The following is a 13519-nucleotide window of genomic DNA, read 5'->3' as shown; positions in this document are numbered from 1 at the left end:
TATTATACACTGTACTCTGCACCCTAATCATATTCTGTACTGTGCCACCTTAAACCCTAAACTGTGTCTCCTTATACCCTGTTCTCCAGTCATTATATGGCGGTGTTAGGCATTCATTGAATGGCAGTGTTATCCAGTCACAGTATGGTGGTATCATTCAGTCATGGTATGGAGATTTTGTCCAGTCATGGTATGGGGCTAGGTTATCCAATCATGGTATGAGCTATTATCCAGGGGTCTTATTTAGCCCTGAGAAAATGAGCCTTGGAGAACACAGTCCACACCACCGATTTCCAGGACCCGGCTGTGCGCTATGTAACAATGAGTGGTGCTGGCACAATTAATTAATGTAACCACATCCCCACTGATGTTCAGTGATAAACAACAGTTTTATCATTGATCTTCTCCTCTGTTAACACTGACCACTTTATTATTACACTTCTATGAAAAGCAGCAAAACATGGTGGTAATTGTCAAGCGTAAAAGTACCTTTAATGGGGGCGTATACGACCAGTGCAGTGCAGCTAGAGTGTAATAACAGTACAAATGAACTGGATATACCGTATTGCAAAAACATATTAATGCAGTTCAACAATATAAAACAGTATAAGTACACACAATAGCATACATTGCAGTGCAAGTTAACCCTCCAAAGTGCAATAAAGTAGGGAGTTGATGGCTTTCCATAGTAGCAATAAGGACAAATGTCCACTGTCTATAGTCCATTTGCAGGAGCTTAGCAGAAGGAAATTGTTATGAAGCAGATGTGGAAGTGCTGAGTAACTTAAACAAATTTGGCTCGGGGCCTCTCCTTGGGTCTTTAGGGAGAGGTTAGTGGCTCCCCCTTATATTTACTCTTTAACCCTTGTACAGGGATCTGGACTTCACTGCAGTGGATCCATCAGGCCACTACTGCAGCATTCTGCTTCATGAGTCGCATTATACTGCAAAGTGCCAAAAATATGTTTGTCATGTATGCATTTACTGTATATTTTCTATAAGCACATGGTAATCACAGGCCATGTCTTTAGCCACCACTAGATTGGGCTGGTGTCACCCTGTATATAAGAGAGGGCAAAACATTCTAGAGTCAATCTATTCCAGTTAGTCTGTTGTAGCCTACTCCAGCCTAGGTCTAGGAGAAGGAAGCATATGTGAATCTGACAGGCCAGCTCTTCCTGGACCTTGTACCAATCAGGATACAGCCAGAACATCTCCAGAAAGCGAGCCTGGTGCAAGAGAGGTGTAGAGAAAGAGCTGTAGAGGTGATCAGTCCTAAAAATGACTTTATGGACTCTAAGGCACCCGTGTTCAGGAGAAGCCTTCAGTGCCTGAGCACACGCCACAAAGTTTGGACCACCTGTGTAGATTTCCATATTCCAAGGTGGAAGAGTGGATTAGCAACCTGTTCAAATATTGTAGCAGAAGGTTGGGAGATATTGCTTATGGTAACGTAATACACCACACACTGGGATGCTAAAGTACAAGTTAACTAGCAAAGTGCAGAGTAGGAAAGTTTGCTTCAACAATTTGAATGAGACACCTTTTGGCTAGGGATGAGCGAACCCGAACTGTATAGTTCGGGTTCGTACCGAATTTTGGGGTGTCCGTGACACGGACCCGAACCCGAACATTTTCGTAAAAGTCCGGGTTCGGGTTCGGTGTTCGGCGCTTTCTTGGCGCTTTTTGAAAGGCTGCAAAGCAGCCAATCAACAAGCGTCATACTACTTGCCCCAAGAGGCCATCACAGCCTTGCCTACTATTGGCATGGCTGTGATTGGCCAGTGCACCATGTGACCCAGCCTCTATTTAAGCTGGAGTCACGTAGCGCCGCACGTCACTCTGCTATGATCAGTATAGGGAGAGGTTGCAGCTGCGACGTTAGGGCGAGATTAGGCAGATTAACTCCTCCAAAAGACTTTATTCTGTGATCGATCTGCAGCTGTGGATCATTGAAGTGCTATTATTGACTTGCTCACTTTTTTGAGGCTGCCCAGAGCGTTTTTAGATCACTTTTTTTCTGGGGTGATCGGCGGCCAATTTGTGACTTGTGGTGCGCCAGCACGAGCTATCACCCAGTGTATTTAACCATCGATAGTGTGGTTATTTTGTGCTATATCCTACATCAGCTGCAGGCTGAGCCTGTGTCACCGAAGTGCATTTAACCATCAACAGTCTGGTTATTTTTTGGCCATATACTACATCAGCTGCAGGCTGAGCCTGTTTCACCCAAGTGCATTTAACCATCAACAGTCTGATTATTTTTTGGCCACATACTACATCAGCTCCAGGCTGAGCCTGTGTCACCGAAGTGCATTTAACCATCAACAGTCTGGTTATTTTTTGGCCATATATTACATCAGGGGCAAGTTGAGCCTGTCACCCAGCGCCTAAAAAATAGACCTGACATTTCTATTCAACCAAATCTGCACAGTTTTAGCTGGTCAAGTTATTTGTAGTGACCGTCAAAGCAGACTTTTTGTTCTGGGTTGAAAAAGCATTCCCAAATTTGCCATTCTGAAAATAACTAGTTTGTGGTATTTCAGGCCTACTTGAAATCTATCCCAAAAAGAAAATCTTACATTGAAGTTATTGATAGTATCATTCAGAAAAACCTAAGACACACGCTAGCCTGCTGATAGAAGTGTCATTCTTGATTAAAGCTATAACTGTCACACAGCGCAAAAAAAAACAGGTCTCACATCTCTATTCAACCAAATCTGCACAGTTTTAGCTGGTCAAGTTATTTGTAGTGACCGTCAAAGCAGACTTTTTGTTCTGGGTTGAAAAAGCATTCCCAAATTTGCCATTCTGAAAATAACTAGTTTGTGGTATTTCAGGCCTACTTGAAATCTATCCCAAAAAGAAAATCTTCCATTAAAGTTATTGATAGTATCATTCAGAAAAACCTAAGACACACGCTAGCGTGCTGATAGAAGTGTCATTCTGTGATTAAAGCTATAACTGTCACACAGCGCAAAAAAAACAGGTCTCACATCTCTATTCAACCAAATCTGCACAGTTTTAGCTGGTCAAGTTATTTGTAGTGACCGTCAAAGCAGACTTTTTGTTCTGGGTTGAAAAAGCATTCCCAAATTTGCCATTCTGAAAATAACTAGTTTGTGGTATTTCAGGCCTACTTGAAATCTATCCCAAAAAGAAAATCTTCCATTAAAGTTATTGATAGTATCATTCAGAAAAACCTAAGACACACGCTAGCGTGCTGATAGAAGTGTCATTCTGTGATTAAACCTATAACTGTCACACAGCGCAAAAAAAAAACAGGTCTCACATCTCTATTCAACCAAATCTGCACAGTTTTAGCTGGTCAAGTTATTTGTAGTGACCGTCAAAGCAGACTTTTTGTTCTGGGTTGAAAAAGCATTCCCAAATTTGCCATTCTCAAAATTGTGGTGAACGGGAACAATGAGGAAAACATCTAATAAGGGACGCGGACGCGGACGTGGACATGGTCGTGGTGGTGTTAGTGGACCCTCTGGTGCTGGGAGAGGACGTGGCCGTTCTGCCACAGCCACACGTCCTAGTGAACCAACTACCTCAGGTCCCAGTAGCCGCCAGAATTTACAGGGATATTTGGTGGCGCCCAATGCCGTTCTAAGGATGGTAAGGGCTGAGCAGGTACAGGCATTAGTCAATTGGGTGGCCGACAGTGCATCCAGCACGTTCACATTATCTCCCACCCAGTCTTCTGCAGAAAGCGCACAGATGGCGCATGAAAACCAAGCCCATCAGTCTGTCACATCACCCCCATGCATATCAGGGAAACTGTCTGAGCCTCAAGTTATGCAGCAGTCTCTTATGCTGTTTGAAGACTCTGCTGCCAGGGTTTTCCAAGGGCATCCACCTAGCCCTTCACCAGGGGTGGAAGAGATAGAATGCACTAACGCACAACCACTTATGTTTCCTGATGATGAGGACATGGGAATACCACCTCAGCACGTCTCTGATGATGACGAAACACAGGTGCCAACTGCTGCGTCTTTCTGCAGTGTGCAGACTGAACAGGAGGTCAGGGGTCAAGACTGGGTGGAAGACGATGCAGGGGACGATGAGGTCCTAGACCCCACATGGAATGAAGGTCGTGCCACTGACTTTCAGAGTTCGGAGGAAGAGGCAGTGGTGAGACCGAGCCAACAGCGTAGCAAAAGAGGGAGCAGTGGGCAAAATCAGAACACCCGCCACCAAGAGAATCCGCCTGCTACTGACCGCCGCCATCTGGGACCGAGCACCCCAAAGGCAGCTTCAAGGAGTTCCCTGGCATGGCACTTCTTCAAACAATGTGCTGACGACAAGACCCGAGTGGTTTGCACGCTGTGCCATCAGAGCCTGAAGCGAGGCATTAACGTTCTGAACCTTAGCACAACCTGCATGACCAGGCACCTGCATGCAAAGCATGAACTGCAGTGGAGTAAACACCTTAAAAACAAGGAAGTCACTCAGGCTCCCCCTGCTACCTCTTCTGCTGCTGCCGCCTCGGCCTCTTCTGCTGCTGCCGCCGCCTCGGCCTCTTCTGCTGCTGCTGCCGCCGCCTCGGCCTCTTCCTCTGCCTCTGGAGGAACGTTGGCACCTGCCGCCCAGCAAACATGGGATGTACCACCAACACCACCACCTGCGTCACCAAGCATCTCAACCATGTCACACGGCAGCGTTCAGCTCTCCATCTCACAAACATTTGAGAGAAAGCGTAAATTCCCACCTAGCCACCCTCGATCCCTGGCCCTGAATGCCAGCATTTCTAAACTACTGGCCTATGAAATGCTGTCATTTAGGCTGGTGGACACACACAGCTTCAAACAGCTCATGTCACTTGCTGTCCCACAGTATGTTGTTCCCAGCCGCCACTACTTCTCTAAGAGAGCCGTGCCTTCCCTGCACAAACAAGTGTCCGATAAAATCAAGTGTGCACTGCGCAACGCCATCTGTGGCAAGGTCCACCTAACCACAGATACGTGGACCAGTAAGCACGGCCAGGGACGCTATATCTCCCTAACTGCACACTGGGTAAATGTAGTGGCGGCTGGGCCCCAGGCGGAGAGCTATTTGGCGCACGTCCTTCCGCCGCCAAGGATCGCAGGGCAACATTCTTTGCCTCCTGTCTCCTCCTCCTCCTACTCAGCTTCCTCCTCCTCTTCTTCCACCTGCTCATCCAGTCAGCCACACACCTTCACCACCAACTTCAGCACAGCACGGGGTAAACGTCAGCAGGCCATTCTGAAACTCATATGTTTGAGGGACAGGCCCCACACCGCACAGGAGTTGTGGCGGGGTATAGAACAACAGACCGACAAGTGGTTGCTGCCGGTGAGCCTCAAGCCCGGCCTGGTGGTGTGCGATAATGGGCGAAATCTCGTTGCAGCTCTGGGACTAGCCGGTTTGACGCACATCCCTTGCCTGGCGCATGTGCTGAATTTGGTGGTGCAGAAGTTCATTCGCAACTACCCCGACATGTCAGAGCTGCTGCATAAAGTGCGGCCGTCTGTTCGCGCTTCCGGCGTTCACACCCTGCCGTTGCTCGCCTGTCTGCGCTACAGCGTAACTTCGGCCTTCCCGCTCACCGCCTCATATGCGACGTGCCCACCAGGTGGAACTCCACCTTGCATATGCTGGACAGACTGTGCGAGCAGCAGCAGGCCATAGTGGAGTTTCAGCTGCAGCACGCACGGGTCAGTCGCACTGCGGATCAGACCCACTTCACCACCAATGACTGGGCCTCCATGCGAGACCTGTGTGCCCTGTTGCGCTGTTTCGAGTACTCCACCAACATGGCCAGTGGCGATGACGCCGTTATCAGCGTTACAATACCACTTCTATGTCTCCTTGAGAAAACACTTAGGGCGATCATGGAAGAGGAGGTGGCCCAGGAGGAAGAGGAGGAAGAGGGGTCATTTTTAGCACTTTCAGGCCAGTCTCTTCAAAGTGACTCAGAGGGAGGTTTTTTTGCAACACCAGAGGCCAGGTACAAATGTGGCCAGACAGGGCCCACTACTGGAGGACGAGGAGGACGAGGATGAGGAGAAGGTGGAGGAGGATGAGGATGAAGCATGTTCACAGCGGGGTGGCACCCAAAGCAGCTCGGGCCCATCACTGGTGCGTGGCTGGGGGGAAACACAGGACGATGACGATACGCCTCCCACAGAGGACAGCTTGTCCTTACCTCTGGGCAGCCTGGCACACATGAGCGACTACATGCTGCAGTGCCTGTGCAACGACAGCAGAGTTGCCCACATTTTAACGTGTGCAGACTACTGGGTTGCCACCCTGCTGGATCCCCGGTACAAAGACAATGTGCCCACCTTACTTCCTACACTGGAGCGTGATAGGAAGATGCGCGAGTACAAGCGCACGTTGGTAGACGCGCTACTGAGAGCATTCCCAAATGTCACAGGGGAACCAGTGGAAGCCCAAGGCGAAGGCAGAGGAGGAGCAAGAGGTCGCCAACGCAGCTGTGTCACGGCCAGCTCCTCTGAGGGCAGGGTTAGCATGGCAGAGATGTGGAAAAGTTTTGTCACCACGCCACAGCTAACTGCACCACCTCCTGATACGGAACGTGTTAGCAGGAGGCAACATTTCACTAACATGGTGGAACAGTACCTGTGCACACCCCTCCACGTACTGACTGATGGTTCGGCCCCATTCAACTTCTGGGTCTCCAAATTGTCCACGTGGCCAGAGCTAGCCTTTTATGCCTTGGAGGTGCTGGCCTGCCCGGCGGCCAGCGTTTTGTCTGAACGTGTATTCAGCACGGCAGGGGGCGTCATTACAGACAAACGCAGCCGCCTGTCTACAGCCAATGTGGACAAGCTGACGTTCATAAAAAAGAACCAGGCATGGATCCCACAGGACCTGTCCATCCCTTGTGCAGATTAGATATTAACTACCTCCCCTTAACAATATATTATTCTACTCCAGGGCACTTCCTCATTCAATACTATTTTTAATTTCATTTTACCATTATATTGTGGGGCAACCCAAAGTTGAATGAACCTCTCCTCTGTCTGGGTGCCGGGGCCTAAATGTGTGACAGTGGCCTGTTCCAGTGGTGGGTGACGTGAAGCCTGATTCTCTGCTATGACATGAATACAGATTCTGCGCTGACATAAGGCCAGATTCTCTGTTACGGGACCTCTCTCCTCTGCCTGGGTGCCTGGGCCTAAATGTGTGACAGTGGCCTGTTCCAGTGGTGGCTGACGTGAAGCCTGATTCTCTGCTATGACATGAAGACAGATTCTGCGCTGACATAAGGCCAGATTCTCTGTTACGGGACCGCTCTCCTCTGTCTGGGTGCCGGGGCCTAAATGTGTGACAGTGGCCTGTTCCAGTGGTGGGTGACGTGAAGCCTGATTATCTGCTATGACATGAATACAGATTCTGCGCTGACATAAGGCCAGATTCTCTGTTACGGGACCTCTCTCCTCTGCCTGGGTGCCTGGGCCTAAATGTGTGACAGTGGCCTGTTCCAGTGGTGGGTGATGTGAAGCCTGATTCTCTGCTATGACATTATGACAGATTCTGTGCTGACATAAGGCCAGATTCTCTGTTACGGGACCTCTCTCCTCTGCCTGGGTGCCTGGGCCTAAATGTGTGACAGTGGCCTGTTCCAGTGGTGGGTGACGTGAAGCCTGATTCTCTGCTATGACATGAATACAGATTCTGCGCTGACATAAGGCCAGATTCTCTGTTACGGGACCTCTCTCCTCTGCCTGTGTGCCTGGGCCTAAATGTGTGACAGTGGCCTGTTCCAGTGGTGGGTGACGAGAAGCTTAATTCTCTGCTATGACATTAAGACAGATTCTGTGCAGACATAAGGCCAGATTCTCTGTTACGGGACCTCTCTCCTCTGCCTGGGTGCCTGGGCCTAAATGTGTGACAGTGGCCTGTTCCAGTGGTGGGTGACGTGATGCCTGATTCTCTGCTATGACATGAAGACAGATTCTGTGCTGACATAAGGCCAGATTCTCTGTTACAGGACCTCTCTCCTCTGTCTGGGTGCCGGGGCCTAAATGTGTGACAGTGGCCTGTTCCAGTGGTGGGTGACGTGATGCCTGATTCTCTGCTATGACATGAAGACAGATTCTGCGCTGACATAAGGCCAGATTCTCTGTTACGGGACCGCTCTCCTCTGTCTGGGTGCCGGGGCCTAAATGTGTGACAGTGGCCTGTTCCAGTGGTGGGTGACGTGAAGCCTGATTCTCTGCTGTGACATGAATACAGATTCTGCGCTGACATAAGGCCAGATTCTCTGTTACGGGACCGATCTCCTCTGTCTGGGTGCCGGGGCCTAAATGTGTGACAGTGGCCTGTTCCAGTGGTGGGTGACGTGAAGCCTGATTCTCTGCTATGACATGAATACAGATTCTGCGCTGACATAAGGCCAGATTCTCTGTTACGGGACCTCTCTCCTCTGCCTGGGTGCCTGGGCCTAAATGTGTGACAGTGGCCTGTTCCAGCGGTGGGTGACGTGAAGCCTGATTCTCTGCTATGACATTAAGACAGATTCTGTGCTGACATAAGGCCAGATTCTCTGTTACGGGACCGCTCTCCTCTGTCTGGGTGCCTGGGCCTAAATGTGTGACAGTGGCCTGTTCCAGTGGTGGCTGACGTGAAGCCTGATTCTCTGCTATGACATGAATACAGATTCTGCGCTGACATAAGGCCAGATTCTCTGTTACGGGACCGCTCTCCTCTGTCTGGGTGCCGGGGCCTAAATGTGTGACAGTGGCCTGTTCCAGTGGTGGGTGACGTGAAGCCTGATTCTCTGCTATGACATGAATACAGATTCTGCGCTGACATAAGGCCAGATTCTCTGTTACGGGACCTCTCTCCTCTGCCTGGGTGCCTGGGCCTAAATGTGTGACAGTGGCCTGTTCCAGTGGTGGGTGACGTGAAGCCTGATTCTCTGCTATGACATTAAGACAGATTCTGTGCTGACATAAGGCCAGATTCTCTGTTACGGGACCTCTCTCCTCTGCCTGGGTGCCTGGGCCTAAATGTGTGACAGTGGCCTGTTCCAGTGGTGGGTGACGTGATGCCTGATTCTCTGCTATGACATGAAGACAGATTCTGTGCTGACATAAGGCCAGATTCTCTGTTACAGGACCTCTCTCCTCTGTCTGGGTGCCGGGGCCTAAATGTGTGACAGTGGCCTGTTCCAGTGGTGGGTGACGTGAAGCCTGATTCTCTGCTATGACATGAATGCAGATTCTGCGCTGACATAAGGCCAGATTCTCTGTTACGGGACCTCTCTCCTCTGCCTGGGTGCCTGGGCCTAAATGTGTGACAGTGGCCTGTTCCAGTGGTGGCTGACGTGAAGCCTGATTCTCTGCTATGACATGAAGACAGATTCTGCGCTGACATAAGGCCAGATTCTCTGTTACGGGACCGCTCTCCTCTGTCTGGGTGCCGGGGCCTAAATGTGTGACAGTGGCCTGTTCCAGTGGTGGGTGACGTGAAGCCTGATTCTCTGCTGTGACATGAATACAGATTCTGCGCTGACATAAGGCCAGATTCTCTGTTTCGCGACTGATCTCCTCTGTCTGGGTGCCGGGGCCTAAATGTGTGACAGTGGCCTGTTCCAGTGGTGGGTGACGTGAAGCCTGATTCTCTGCTATGACATGAATACAGATTCTGCGCTGACATAAGGCCAGATTCTCTATTACGGGACCTCTCTCCTCTGCCTGGGTGCCTGGGCCTAAATGTGTGACAGTGGCCTGTTCCAGTGGTGGGTGACGTGAAGCCTGATTCTCTGCTATGACATTAAGACAGATTCTGTGCTGACATAAGGCCAGATTCTCTGTTACGGGACCGCTCTCCTCTGTCTGGGTGCCGGGGCCTAAATGTGTGACAGTGGCCTGTTCCAGTGGTGGGTGACGTGAAGCCTGATTCTCTGCTATGACATGAATACAGATTCTGCGCTGACATAAGGCCAAAATCTCTGTTACGGGACCGCTCTCCTCTGTCTGGGTGCCGGGGCCTAAATGTGTGACAGTGGCCTGTTCCAGTGGTGGGTGACGTGAAGCCTGATTCTCTGCTATGACATGAATACAGATTCTGCGCTGACATAAGGCCAAATTCTCTGTTACGGGACCGCTCTCCTCTGTCTGGGTTCCGGGGCCTAAATGTGTGACAGTGGCCTGTTCCAGTGGTGGGTGACGTGAAGCCTGATTCTCTGCTATGACATGAATACAGATTCTGCGCTGACATAAGGCCAGATTCTCTGTTACGGGACCTCTCTCCTCTGCCTGGGTGCCTGGGCCTAAATGTGTGACAGTGGCCTGTTCCAGTGGTGGGTGACGTGAAGCCTGATTCTCTGCTATGACATTAAGACAGATTCTGTGCTGACATAAGGCCAGATTCTCTGTTACGGGACCTCTCTCCTCTGCCTGGGTGCCTGGGCCTAAATGTGTGACAGTGGCCTGTTCCAGTGGTGGGTGACGTGATGCCTGATTCTCTGCTATGACATGAAGACAGATTCTGTGCTGACATAAGGCCAGATTCTCTGTTACAGGACCTCTCTCCTCTGTCTGGGTGCCGGGGCCTAAATGTGTGACAGTGGCCTGTTCCAGTGGTGGGTGACGTGAAGCCTGATTCTCTGCTTTGACATGAATACAGATTCTGCGCTGACATAAGGCCAGATTCTCTTTTACGGGACCTCTCTCCTCTGCCTGGGTGCCTGGGCCTAAATGTGTGACAGTGGCCTGTTCCAGTGGTGGCTGACGTGAAGCCTGATTCTCTGCTATGACATGAAGACAGATTCTGCGCTGACATAAGGCCAGATTCTCTTTTACGGGACCGCTCTCCTCTGTCTGGGTGCCGGGGCCTAAATGTGTGACAGTGGCCTGTTCCAGTGGTGGGTGACGTGAAGCCTGATTCTCTGCTATGACATGAATACAGATTCTGCGCTGACATAAGGCCAGATTCTCTGTTACGGGACCTCTCTCCTCTGCCTGGGTGCCTGAGCCTAAATGTGTGACAGTGGCCTGTTCCAGTGGTGGGTGACGTGATGCCTGATTCTCTGCTATGACATTAAGACAGATTCTGTGCTGACATAAGGCCAGATTCTCTGTTACGGGACCTCTCTCCTCTGCCTGGGTGCCTGGGCCTAAATGTGTGACAGTGGCCTGTTCCAGTGGTGGGTGACGTGATGCCTGATTCTCTGCTATGACATGAAGACAGATTCTGTGCTGACATAAGGCCAGATTCTCTGTTACAGGACCTCTCTCCTCTGTCTGGGTGCCGGGGCCTAAATGTGTGACAGTGGCCTGTTCCAGTGGTGGGTGACGTGAAGCCTGATTCTCTGCTGTGACATGAATACAGATTCTGCGCTGACATAAGGCCAGATTCTCTGTTACGGGACCGATCTCCTCTGTCTGGGTGCCGGGGCCTAAATGTGTGACAGTGGCCTGTTCCAGTGGTGGGTGACGTGAAGCCTGATTCTCTGCTATGACATGAATACAGATTCTGCGCTGACATAAGGCCAGATTCTCTGTTACGGGACCTCTCTCCTCTGCCTGGGTGCCTGGGCCTAAATGTGTGACAGTGGCCTGTTCCAGCGGTGGGTGACGTGAAGCCTGATTCTCTGCTATGACATTAAGACAGATTCTGTGCTGACATAAGGCCAGATTCTCTGTTACGGGACCGCTCTCCTCTGTCTGGGTGCCTGGGCCTAAATGTGTGACAGTGGCCTGTTCCAGTGGTGGCTGACGTGAAGCCTGATTCTCTGCTATGACATGAATACAGATTCTGCGCTGACATAAGGCCAGATTCTCTGTTACGGGACCGCTCTCCTCTGTCTGGGTGCCGGGGCCTAAATGTGTGACAGTGGCCTGTTCCAGTGGTGGGTGACGTGAAGCCTGATTCTCTGCTATGACATGAATACAGATTCTGCGCTGACATAAGGCCAGATTCTCTGTTACGGGACCTCTCTCCTCTGCCTGGGTGCCTGGGCCTAAATGTGTGACAGTGGCCTGTTCCAGTGGTGGGTGACGTGAAGCCTGATTCTCTGCTATGACATTAAGACAGATTCTGTGCTGACATAAGGCCAGATTCTCTGTTACGGGACCTCTCTCCTCTGCCTGGGTGCCTGGGCCTAAATGTGTGACAGTGGCCTGTTCCAGTGGTGGGTGACGTGATGCCTGATTCTCTGCTATGACATGAAGACAGATTCTGTGCTGACATAAGGCCAGATTCTCTGTTACAGGACCTCTCTCCTCTGTCTGGGTGCCGGGGCCTAAATGTGTGACAGTGGCCTGTTCCAGTGGTGGGTGACGTGAAGCCTGATTCTCTGCTATGACATGAATACAGATTCTGCGCTGACATAAGGCCAGATTCTCTGTTACGGGACCTCTCTCCTCTGCCTGGGTGCCTGGGCCTAAATGTGTGACAGTGGCCTGTTCCAGTGGTGGCTGACGTGAAGCCTGATTCTCTGCTATGACATGAAGACAGATTCTGCGCTGACATAAGGCCAGATTCTCTGTTACGGGACCGCTCTCCTCTGTCTGGGTGCCGGGGCCTAAATGTGTGACAGTGGCCTGTTCCAGTGGTGGGTGACGTGAAGCCTGATTCTCTGCTGTGACATGAATACAGATTCTGCGCTGACATAAGGCCAGATTCTCTGTTTCGCGACTGATCTCCTCTGTCTGGGTGCCGGGGCCTAAATGTGTGACAGTGGCCTGTTCCAGTGGTGGGTGACGTGAAGCCTGATTCTCTGCTATGACATGAATACAGATTCTGCGCTGACATAAGGCCAGATTCTCTATTACGGGACCTCTCTCCTCTGCCTGGGTGCCTGGGCCTAAATGTGTGACAGTGGCCTGTTCCAGTGGTGGGTGACGTGAAGCCTGATTCTCTGCTATGACATTAAGACAGATTCTGTGCTGACATAAGGCCAGATTCTCTGTTACGGGACCGCTCTCCTCTGTCTGGGTGCCGGGGCCTAAATGTGTGACAGTGGCCTGTTCCAGTGGTGGCTGACGTGAAGCCTGATTCTCTGCTATGACATGAATACAGATTCTGCGCTGACATAAGGCCAAAATCTCTGTTACGGGACCGCTCTCCTCTGTCTGGGTGCCGGGGCCTAAATGTGTGACAGTGGCCTGTTCCAGTGGTGGGTGACGTGAAGCCTGATTCTCTGCTATGACATGAATACAGATTCTGCGCTGACATAAGGCCAAATTCTCTGTTACGGGACCGCTCTCCTCTGTCTGGGTTCCGGGGCCTAAATGTGTGACAGTGGCCTGTTCCAGTGGTGGGTGACGTGAAGCCTGATTCTCTGCTATGACATGAATACAGATTCTGCGCTGACATAAGGCCAGATTCTCTGTTACGGGACCTCTCTCCTCTGCCTGGGTGCCTGGGCCTAAATGTGTGACAGTGGCCTGTTCCAGTGGTGGGTGACGTGAAGCCTGATTCTCTGCTATGACATTAAGACAGATTCTGTGCTGACATAAGGCCAGATTCTCTGTTACGGGACCTCTCTCCTCTGCCTGGGTGCCTGGGCCTA

The sequence above is a fragment of the Bufo bufo genome, chromosome 3 (assembly GCF_905171765.1).
Source record: "Bufo bufo chromosome 3, aBufBuf1.1, whole genome shotgun sequence".
NCBI lineage: Eukaryota > Metazoa > Chordata > Amphibia > Anura > Bufonidae > Bufo > Bufo bufo.
The sequence above is the reverse complement of the archived record's forward strand: the minus strand, read 5'-3'. Positions refer to the sequence as shown.